The following is a 12,198-nucleotide window of genomic DNA, read 5'->3' on the forward strand; positions in this document are numbered from 1 at the left end:
TCAAGCTGAGCTTTTGAAAATCCATGGGGTCCACGTTAGTGCAAGCTTGACTGAAGTGCTGGATAATGGGCCATGGGGCATATGGTGTGTCGTCTAGCTGCTGTTTTGTCCCTAGATTTCCTCTTAATCTCTCATGTGCCTCATTTTGACTTGTCTACTTTTCTGTCCTGCATAAAAAAAGCTTCTTTTTTTTTTAACCTATTTCCACTTTAAACAAGAGCCTACGCCCAGAGCCTTTGATTCACATGCACACAAACACACACACACACACACACACACACACACAAACACACACACACATTGGTACGCACGACTGGCCAAATGGAGGAATTATATAGAAAAAAGTGACGGGCTAGTGTGACACAGAGACAATTCATGTGTCTGTGTGTGTGTGTGTGTGTGTGTGTGTGTGTGTGTGTGTGTGTGTGTGTGTAACAGAACACACTGATCCCTAAAGAACTCAGTGATACACTGACCAATATGAACAGAGTCCTGACCTTTAATAACTTATTTTTTCTTATCCAGTCTTTATCTGTTTGATTACTGTTGAGAAACTTTGAACTTTGAATTGACATTCTAGCTAGACTGATGCTTATCAGAGGTGGAGTGATGTCACACTGTATGTGTAATAGGAAAGTACGTGTATAAACGCACGCAAAAATATGTGACTAAACTGAAAATCCGTCATTTAGCATATCATGAGATATCCAAGATGCCTGGCACTGTAATCAGTTTTTAAATGAACCCCAGGTCCCAGGAGTTAATTAACAAACCGTATCAGTTTCTGCAGCAAGGAGAGATTTTAGGGCTCAAGCTCTGTTTCTCCCAAAATGGATTGAACGCTCATTTAAATCGAATCCAGCTTCTAACAAACGAATGGAGATGCTTGTTTGTCAGCTCGGTTTGGAGGAGGCGCTGCTGTCATTTGTCATTTTCACCTCAGCTCTCCTCCATGTCTGTTGTTTTAATTACGGTTTGTTTCTTCAAATCTTAATTCATTTCCTTTTATGTCAAATCTCTGATCTGGGGTCACCCTGGGAAATCTGATCTCAAATCAAAGTATGTTGATTGAAGCCTGACAGTCAGCACCACACACACTGGCTACTAAACCTCTACCAGGCTCTAACCCACTATCCAGATCCAGATTAAACCAATATAACCTGGATACAAGCGCAGCCATCTCGTCGAGAATGAACGGATCATCCGGTTTCTTCCAGGAAAACAAATAACTGTCTCACTTAGACGTGCACTAAACCTCCAAACATCTCCTCATCTCTGGGTTATTACAAATCAACATTGGCTTAAGGTTGCCGGGGCTTTACATTGAGTCTCTCAAAGCTGTTCCCATGGCTACCCTTCATTCTCACTGGGGTAAATTGCCTCAGATGAACTCTTTATAAAAAACATTCCTGGAATTATCTTGAACAGCAACAAAATCTGTGCCCTTTGTACTTTTTGAAATAAAGACCTGTTTTGGGCACGTGAGGATAAATGGCAGATGCTCAAAACTGAAAATTCACAAAATATTTTTCCTGTTCATATTTTTGGTCTGATTTTCAAACCATTTCAACAAGTAAAGCTTCAGATATTTAAATAAATAATTTTCTTTTACGATCTGATGAATCCAGTTATGTGTTGTTGCTCATTAAGCTAGGTTTCATAACTCAGCCTGTGGGCTTTTCCGCTGCTCTGCCCTAGTCTGCCCTGACCCCTGACCCTCACATCAATCCGATGCCAGAAATACACACAGCTCTGGTATTACGATGACAATTGTATAACACTATAACAATTATTATTGTGATGAATCTCTGCCAGTACAGTTGATGTAACCTCTGCTGGGTGCATTCAGGTCACAGCATTTCGTAACACAGATTGAGCCAATCCTTCTCTTGTCTCATTAAAGTAATGCGATGCCACTATAGTGCAACTGACCCAGAGGTCGAAGGTATTAGACGCATTGTGTTTTTTCAGCAGTTAGTAATGAACTGCTTACAATACTCCTGCACTGCCTAATGTATATATCTTACCTAATGGTGTTCCACTACACAATCTGTAAAGCATGACCCTGTTTAAATTGTTTGCATCCAGACGAGGCCTCAGGTCCCTCTTTGATCCGCCCGCGGAACATTTCATCCTAATGGTCGCTCATTAAATCTGAATGGAGTGAGCGGAGGATTCATCACTGGGAATGTGAATTTTGATAGCATCATCAGGTGCAATCATCCTTTTTACAAGTGAGCGGCAGTTGATTGGTTTCCCGACGCACGTAACTCACAACCCTCACCGAAAAACACCCCGTTCAATCTGTGGTCGTCAGATTCTCTGTCAGGATTCTAACATAGTGGTTTGGGCGCTGTGATATCAAAAGAAACACTTCTGATGCTGCCTCATTTCCGCTCTGGGCTCTGAGGCCGCGTTTCCCTGCCGGTCACAAATGAAATATAGCAGCCTTTATACATGATTCAAGTGGCGACTGTGTGAGGCACAAGAGGATATTTTTTCTGCCCACACACAAGTGCTGCTCCACCATAACACCGCCGCTGCAATTCCACCGTGAAGCATCCGAGATAATGTTCCTCTCTCCTCCTCAGGTTTGGTGCAGACCTGTTGCAGGCAGCAGCAGCAGCAGCAGCAGCAGCTCGTAAAAACAAAAGAGCCTTGAAATACAGTCACATGAATTATTTTGTGTGTTTTGTGCTTGTCTGTTTAACCTTCGCACACAAATCACTCCCCCGGCTCTTACGCGTGCACTGTGCGAGAATGTGAGGTAATTCGTACCCATATTTCTTATCTCCAGCCGCTGACAGGATATCTGCAAATATTCCCTTTCATAGTCGTGCAGAGAGCAGCAGCTGAAGCACAGGTATTCGTTTCTAATCTGCAGCCCATGATTTGTAAAGCACAGTTTGACTTCCCTCCTCCACTGTTAGTCCTGCAAATTAACTCCAGGCTACTGCAGAAAAAAAGAAGATATACGTAAAATGTCTTGTGGTGTTTTTTTGCATGCTGTACTGGCACGATGCTTCACATGTTCTTTTGCACAAAGACTCTAAACATTGATACACCTCTTTATTTATGTTTGACATTGTCTTTTCCATGAATGCTGCACTTATGTCCGTCCTGGTAGAGTTGTCCCTCACATGTGGCACTCTCTGAGGTTTCTATTTCTTTTTCCCCAGCTAAAAGTTGATTCTCTTTCAGATTGTAATTTGTGAATATGGGCTACATAAACACAATCTGACTGATTTTGGATTTAAAGAGAGAAGGACTATGTGAAATCAGGGGGTCACACTGGACACAGTGATATCTGCTGTTCACCACTGCCAAGGAGCTTATGTTTTCTTTGCTGTATCGGACTTCAAGCAGGATTATGCAAATACCACTGATCTGATTTTCTTGGAACTTGGTTGAACACTGGAATATGGGCTAAGGAAGAATGGATTAGTCTTTAAAGCAGATTTGATTAAGTTGGGGGGATCTAGTTTTTTTTTAATTGCAAGGGTCTTCTGACAGCTTTGCGAATTTATCATCAAATAATGCTGAGATCTTTAAGGGAGAAAAAAGATATGGCAAATGCATTGTGGTAATACCGATGAACAAGTGGAGCAGAAGCAGTTTGCAAAGTTCAATGTGCATGTATCTGACCTCAATACATATGCAATAGGGTGATAGAGTGGCCAATCATCCTTGGCAGAGGTCCACTCTGGTTGTCCATTGTTACCCAGCACTATTCTGTATTATATAAAGATATCTCCATCAGTCGTGCAAAATGGATCATTATGTACAACAGCCGGTTTACGCAACTGCTCAAAGTGTTTCAGCTTATTAGGCATCAACGTAAACAAAGTCATTAACCAAATCCAGCATTTTGAATCAGGTACGTTGCATAAAGCACAGGCAGCCAGCAGGATAATGGAATCACATTTTATGTTGCTGCCACTTCAGATTGAACCACACATCTGGTTTGTGTGTCAGTCGTCATCTTCCACTAAAAGCTCGGATCACGTGCATCATTACACACAGTTAACGTGCTGATAAATATTTTAATTGTTTTCCAGAAACATAATTTCCGTTTGCGGCCAGATGGGATTTGCCCTCAGGGATGTTGTCTGTGGAGATACATATTTGTGTGTCAGGTTTTTGTATATTCATATCTTTGAAATGGGAAGGAATGAAGCACGCTGAGATACACATAATCAAGTGCAGTGCCGTAAAACAGCCCAGCAACAGACAACATGTTTGTGGAGCGTGTAATGGTTTTTGTTGATGCTGTATCAAAGTGGTGTGGATCCACTTGTTTTTGTGAGGCACTCATGTGGTGTGGCTGTGGGGATGTCAGACTGTCAGACTGAAGTATCGCCACACCGATCAGGTGAATCCCACAGAGGGATTGTGTACAGGCGTGCGTTATGAATCCTGATAACTGCAATGATCCCCTGACTTCCCCTGATACCATTAGGATGACGGTTTATATGGATCGCTGTGATGATGTTTGCAGCCTCACAGGATGATTTCTAACAACCTTAACTTTCATCTCCAGCTCCAAATTGTGATTTATTTATTAATCTATGATCAAATACTAAACGAATGATTGCACTCCACAGCTTGACTTCATGTTTAAAGCCAATAATCTGATAAAGTAATCAATCACCATGTTAATAGGAGTTGACAAAATTGTAAGCTTCTTACAACTGATGATGTAGGAGTAAGACTCCTTGATGAATCAGCAATATTCTGACTGGGTTAACTTAAACCCATCACTTCTATAAATTATTACTATAAGTATTGCAGTATATTATGTTGTAAACTTGGCATAGTTTCATTTTAAATGCTCCAGTGCCACTTCAGTGGATTGCATACCTCTGCCAAGGCCAAATAGTACCGTTATGTAACCACATTTAAATCTCAATTTAATTAGGATCTGCACCAATTTGCAGCCATAACTCATAAACACCAGTCCTCTAAACATGCCTAATTTTTTCAATCCATATCCATGAATTATTCTCGGAGAAATCAGAGAAAATGTTGAAAAATTCTCTATCATTGTGATGTTAAAAGAAAGCAGCTGAAAAAATCCATGATCCGCCCCCTGATCTGGAGCCGCACCAAAACCTAATGAGCTCTTCCCTGACCCACAGCACATCCTTCGACCGACTTTCATGGCAATCTGCCTGAAGTGTTTGTGTAATCCTGCAAACAATCCAACAGACAGGGGTGAAAACATCCATGTCGAGCAATGTTCCCTTCCCTATCAACACATGTTACATGTCAGCCAATGCCAAAGTTACATGAAAATAGGTCCCTGAAACTTTGGTTTTATCAGGGACAACATGATCGACATTTAAAAACATCTATTTCGAGGTGTTCATGAAGAACATGTGAATTGTACAGAACATCTTGATGTGGTTGAATGCACCAGGGGACATATGATCCTGTTTTCTCCCTCAGGTCTTCACTAAGGACGAACATACCCCCATAGACAGACAACACAGTGCCAACACACACACACACACACACACTACAACACGCTAGAATGAATCCAAACACCTCATTAACACACATCCCGAAGGCTGTCCTTGATTCATTATGGCATCAACAGCATATTAACACACATGTCTAATGGGAGGGGTGCGGGTGGGTCCCATTCTAGTTTACAGGCTATAAATACACCCGTGCCCTCCACAGAAGAGTTACACATGACAAGTCCAAAAATACCATGTGTAACCATGAAGAGATTAAACTGGAAGAGTGATGGACGGATGAATACACAATGAGGGCACGACGGAGGGAGAGGGGAGATACAAGGTGGGGATTACACATATCAACACTAGTAAGTCAGTGGGGCCGGACAGAAGGGCAAAGGATGATGGATGATAGAGAGAGGCAGGGATAGAGGGATGAGAAAATCATTATCTGGAAACATCTGGACGTGCCAGCAAAGAAGTGATGTCTCACTCTCACAAACATGGACTCCAACACATCCCTTTGTCTTCATGCTTTGTTCACACAATGTTGTATTGTTCCCTCTGTTTCCTTAAACTAATTCAGACTCATTGCCTACATTTCCCATAACCTCCTTCACCGTCCCTCAGCGAACATGCCTGGACATATCTAGCCTTTGTTCATATGTCAGTGCAGACTGCAGAGGTGAAAGTGGATGTTGATAATGAACGGCAACGATTCCTTAGTGGGGAGAGAGAGAGAGTTATCAAAGGTGGTTGTGTTGTATCATGGTCGACTGAGGCGTTTCTCTTCTTCTCTACAGAGAGTTCATCCATTGAAAGATTAAATGGTGAGTGGCCTCGATCTTCACTTCTGAACAGGGAAATATACACAACTTCTCTTATTATCCATTGGTCATAGAAAGTAAAGAACAGGCTACAGTATGATTCAGTTTCTCCTTTCTCTTTTGTCACTGCAGATATTTTAGCCCTGTAAAAAGAGCAGGTTCAGGAGCGTTTCAAGGGACTTTGGGGGCCCAGGGTAAAAGGAACCTGAGCCCCCACCCCAAGAAACACATTATACTGACAATCTTGTTCTCAGTTAAACCTCTAGAATTTTTCTCCTTGCCGTCTCCTGTTCATAACCAATCATAGAATTCTAGGGAGTTCTCACAAAAAGAAAAGAGGAACGTGGAAGCTAAGCTAACTAGTACAAACATCTGATTTTTTTACTTTTTTATTCCATGCTTTGGGAAATAGAAGAATAAATCTGCAGTTTCGAAAATTTGGGCTATAGTGGGCTGCACAACTCAATTTGAAAAAAGACTTTTCTCTTAATTAGAGAATCTTTATTAGAATATCTTCTTTTTCTGTTGATGAATTTGTTTTACCATCATGGTCGACACTTCGGAAGTCACAGTGCGCTTGAGAAGCTGCCGACTCTGGGAACACGCTGAGACACTGATGGCTACTGTCACAGTTCATTTGACATTAATATGGAGCGAAAGTCAATTCATTCCATCGTGTACAGCATCACATGCATATTATTTGTAAAATTATGCAAGCATCTGATCTGTGTGTGTAAATGTGTGTGAGTGGGAGTATCCGTCGTGACCGCTGACTCAAAAGAAAAGGATTTCCACACTCACCACAGTGATCAGCAAAGGTTAAATAATTATTAATCCTAAGCAAACTTTCTCTCTCTTTCTGTTTATAATTCCTTTTTCCTTCTCCCACACCTATTCTCTTTTTTTTGGTTAAATCTTGTTTGGTCCTGTCTCAGGCGTAACAAATGGCCGGTTAATGAGTTTATTCAGCGACGGCCTTGAACACTCTTCTCACGTTGGTAAACAAAACCCACCAGGCCTTGCACACAAGCCCACATACACTGAACTGATTGTTTCCCTTCGGACACAAACAGAATTCTGTTCGGATCCGTCACTGAGCAGGAACAAACAAGGAGCTCGGCGGTACGGGGAAATGCCAGCAGAGCCGAACAGAGATCATGTGACGGATGAGAGAAATGATGGCGAGGACTGGAAGAGAAGAGTTTCTGATCCCCTCTTTACCCAGAATCAAGAGCTTGGGCCACATTGGTCCATGAAGCATCACACTTACAGCAGACAGATGTTTAACAAACCTGAACCCAGAAATAGTCTGAAAATCTTATCTCTATTTTCTTTTAAATAACTAATAAAGTGAGGAAAAATATATCAATCCAGTGAAAAAGTAAACATTTCGAAAAAAAAACAACGTTTGATTAATGAAAGTTAGATGAGAAGATTGATAACTAAGGACAACTGTTACACCGGCATTTAATTAGTGAGCTGAAACACACTTCCGTGCTTCCTTTATGTCGGCATTAGTGGTTTAACAATGCATCCAATAGAGGGCAGCACAGAGTCAAGACTGTCCGATTACAACGAACATATACATTTTACGAAAGAGGTGAATGCAGCCTTGTGTTAAACAGCAGGCGTCCAACCTAAAGATGTGTCTTTGCAAAAAGTTCCGCCATTGTTGAAATTTCTTCCAGGAGTTCAATGAAATATTTGCTACAATGCCCCCCCACGATATCCGGTGGTACTGCTCCTTTTTGTCTGTTTCGTCTTCATCTGTAAACTCTCGAAAGCCGTGCACAAATACTGATCAGGTAACGCAGGCTCCGTACATAGCTGTATCTAACGTTGAACATATATTAGGCTTAAGATTGTTTAACTGTTAAACACTTCATCATTACTCTTGAACTTGCTGGGCCTGATTCTGATTATTTAAGCTGTGACCACAGAAAATCAACATTGTCCCTAGTCCATGTAAGTGTACACACAAAATAATTTAGAACCTGTTTTTCAGGTTAAAGTTGGACTGTGTTGCTTTAAAGATGCAAGTTAGAAGAATGTTTTAGTATTAAAGGCTCTATGACTTCATGTTCAAATAATAGGACCCACTTTATTATACAGACAAGAGAGCAGTATCAGATTTTTATTTAAATTTTCAGTATTATATGTATCAGTGGGTTCATAAAATCATATTTCTATGCTGCAAACGCACCAAGGCTGTTACAGTGGCCTTGGGTGTTATGGTTAAAAGATACATTATGATGATAAATAAATTCTCACTGCTCAGTCAGATACCCAGCAGCTTCGGCTTCACAGATTTACTGCGCTTCGCTGTTTGCTCAGCTGCGTCTGCTCGTCTCCTGAAACCAAATCAAACCTCCGATAAAAACATCTAAGCCAACAAGAGCAGGCAAGCTACAATTAGAAGTCGTACAGGAGGGGTGATACAAATCCAGTATCATACACAGTGTAGCGCTAAGTGGGAGGTTTCAGGTTTCAGTGCCTGGCATAATGCTGAGCACACTAAGCCATCACCCAGGGCCGGACTATGAGTCAGAACAGGAGTAATGTTTTGCGGATGATGTAAATAGTATAGTATCAGTGAACCGCCTTACCAGCAAGCATGATGTCACCTGGCTTAATGGCTGATAATACAAGAGAACGCCATCTTTCTTTCTTTCTTTTTTTTCTGTAACTGTTGAGGTGAGCTGCAGTAATTGAGCTGTCGGCAAGTAAAGACCTGCTGCTGGACCCGGTCCACAGAACCCTGGAGCCACCGTTCACCTGCTTGATCAAAGTTCAGTGAAGCTCTACTCACTACACAGAGCAACGTACTGGAGAGTCATTTAGTTTGCTGTTGTCATGATTGACAACGTCACTGTTGATGGGTAATAGCTGTCACTGCTATAGAGCCACCTGTTTATTCAAAGTATATTACTCTAGAAAGTATTACAGGTCCAAATTGCACCTAAATGGACACTACACTTCCATGTGTCCTAACCAATACACATAGTGAGTGTGACGCTGATAAGATGAACATTTATAGAGATACGTGAGCCACATACACACAGGCACAGATATCTGGAATTATATTGTGTTTAGACAGATGGTTCTGTTTCAACTCGGACTGTTTTTACATGGATTTGTAACATTTCACTGGTCACATCAACATTGATTCAGTCTCAACGTCTTTTGCTTTCTTTCTTCCCATTTTTTTTTTCCACTCGGTTTTTGCTGTGCGTCTCCAGCTCCCGTCTGCCTGTTAAAACACACACAGTCTAACATCAATGCATGTTGAGTCTACTGACCCTGAAGTATATGATCTCTCCTCTCACTTGCCATCATGCATGCATACATACACCCACATGCTTGTATACACTAATAAATACCATTGCACACACTGGTGCACAATTCAATAACTATGCACATGCATGCACGCCGAGACAATGGTGGTCTGATGAAGGGACAATAGTGCCTGTGTAAGCCTTGTGAGCTTCGCCGTGCCTGCCTCTGTGGGAGTTTAATGGATTCCACTTCAGCCGGAGCCACACGGTGAGAAACGTTTCTGCAGCGTTTACAATACACGTCGTCTGTTTTTGCCAAAACAACATGACTTCCAAAGACCGCTCTCTTGAGAAACAGAGGTGAACTTTGCACATGATTTTCCCCAGGCTCTCATATCTCTTGTTTTATATCTCTTTGTGTAAAACCTTCTTATCTGTTCCTTGAACAAGGTGCATACACACGCACACACACGTAATAGCTCTCATAAATACAGTGTTCGACATGCCCCAGTGCACGTAGACTTACTCATGTGACTGAACAACACTTCACGTTAACATGCAGCAAGTCACAACCCACGTACACAATGACTCCCATTAATAATGAACACATTCAACATCATAGAGTATCTTTCAGTATCTATTGACTGTATTCTGACGGGTGTTTGTGTGTGATGAGAGTTCCACATCCCAAACATCCCAAAATACCACCCAGCTGTGTCCGTTGTTGCCAAGGTAACCCACACACCGACTGGCCATTCAGAAGCAGGACCTAATCACAAGCTGCCGACCTCCACCCCCCCCCCTCCGTCCATCTCCACATCCATCCTTCTTTCTCTCTCTCTCTCTCTGCATAATTCTCTCATATCTTTTCATCTCCCCACCGCTCCGACTTGACAGAAACAAGAAAATGTGGCTGTTTGACGGACAGATGTGTAAGACGCAGTTTTTGTTGTCTGCTCTCTCGCTGTCTCGCAGGGATCTGTCAATTAAAATCAGACCGTCTGAATCCGTCTGATCCTCCTGAGCCGCAGAGGCCGAGCAGTCCGAGTGGTTAATATATGAAGCCTCCGGTGGACCGGACGGTGCATTTAGGACACGGGGATCAGGGCTGAATCTCTAGGAAAACTGCCCTAAATACAGTTTGTCCTTCGACCGTCTTATGGTTTAATTCACACTTGCAAGTGCGCAGCTTTGGTTTTTCTCCGACAGCTGTATTAACGTCACGCTAATGGCACCGCACCATCATCCTGTAAGCTGCAGTAGGTGTCCGTAATGTTGTTCTTAAGTAGGGCTTAGCCTACAGCTAACTGTGTGCAACTAGGGAGAGAGTAAGATGTAGGTCAGGGCGGTCTATTTGGATGGACACTGCCAAGTCTGAAACTTACTGTATGTGTACGCACCCTTATTTCATCCAGTCTGTTCTCTATCGGGCCAGACAGACAATCGGAATGATGCTGCTCTGGCTGCGCCAACACATTTAGTCAGTCTCTGCAGAAAAGTCAACAGCAATCCTAGTAAAACATTGACAGTGCCAACAATACCGACTATATCCACAAGTCAAACACCCCATGGCTCAGCCCTGAGGCACATTCACCCCACCCAGACACTTAGAAATACACCACCCAGACCCCAGAGACCCATCACCCTGATGAAAGAGGGTGCAATGGGTGTAGGTCTAAAAACAAAACCCAGTGATTTCATTCGCTTAACATTTTGAGTTGGCATCAACAATTCATCCAGTTGTCATCACTACAGTGTCTTGTTTTATCTGACATTTTCTTTGCTGTACCTCCTGTTACCCAATGCCCCACTCAGACGATCCTCCTCTGCCCAGCCCTGTAGATCTGCGTAGTGACACGGGCTGTTTCTGTGACCCTCCAAAATAAATTGGGTATATCAGGACAGAGATCAGGTTTCCCCCCCGTCACCCTCGCCCCATCCCTCGTTGCTGCTCTCTCGTTCTCCCTTCCTCTTTTTTTCCTGTTCCTCATTTAAAATCTCCCAATTTCCTGGTCATTTTGGAAACTTTCATCTCCTACCTATTTTAACCATTTTATTTCCTCCTTAAATTTTGCCCTCGCACTCATTTCCTGTGGTCTCTGGTTCCCTTGTGGTTTGGCGCACAGTAAAGTGAGTGGCATAATTAGAATCATACACTCTTAATTGGCTCTTTCCCTGCTCCATTCATAATAACTCTATTTAAAATCACACCCTGTCAGGGTGTGTGTGCCCGTGCGTGTCACCGGAGCCGAAAGTGTGAAATTAAGCTCAGCAGAATCCAGTAAAAGCACAGTGAACTCTGGACACAATGTGTGTGTTTGAGTGTGTTCCCTGTGTATGTGTGTGGGGTGCTCTCATTAGCTCATGTCCTCTAATGAGAGCCACGGGTGGTTTAGCACCTCACCCCTGTAGACGGGGCCTGGCTATGGCAAGCTGAATCCAGCCTGATTGTAATTATAGCAGTCAGTCTGAATGGACCACAGCGCATTAACAGCCCTCTCCCTGCTACGTCCTGTTTTGTAATTAGAAATGTCAGAGCTGACCTATTGCGTATCTTTGGCCATTTCTCCTCCCTGCTTCTACACAGGCATACAGGACAAACAGCTGGAGTGGGACTTGAACCGGCAACCCTGT

Source organism: Platichthys flesus, chromosome 11 (assembly GCF_949316205.1).
Source record: "Platichthys flesus chromosome 11, fPlaFle2.1, whole genome shotgun sequence".
NCBI classification, from domain to species: Eukaryota; Metazoa; Chordata; class Actinopteri; order Pleuronectiformes; family Pleuronectidae; genus Platichthys; species Platichthys flesus.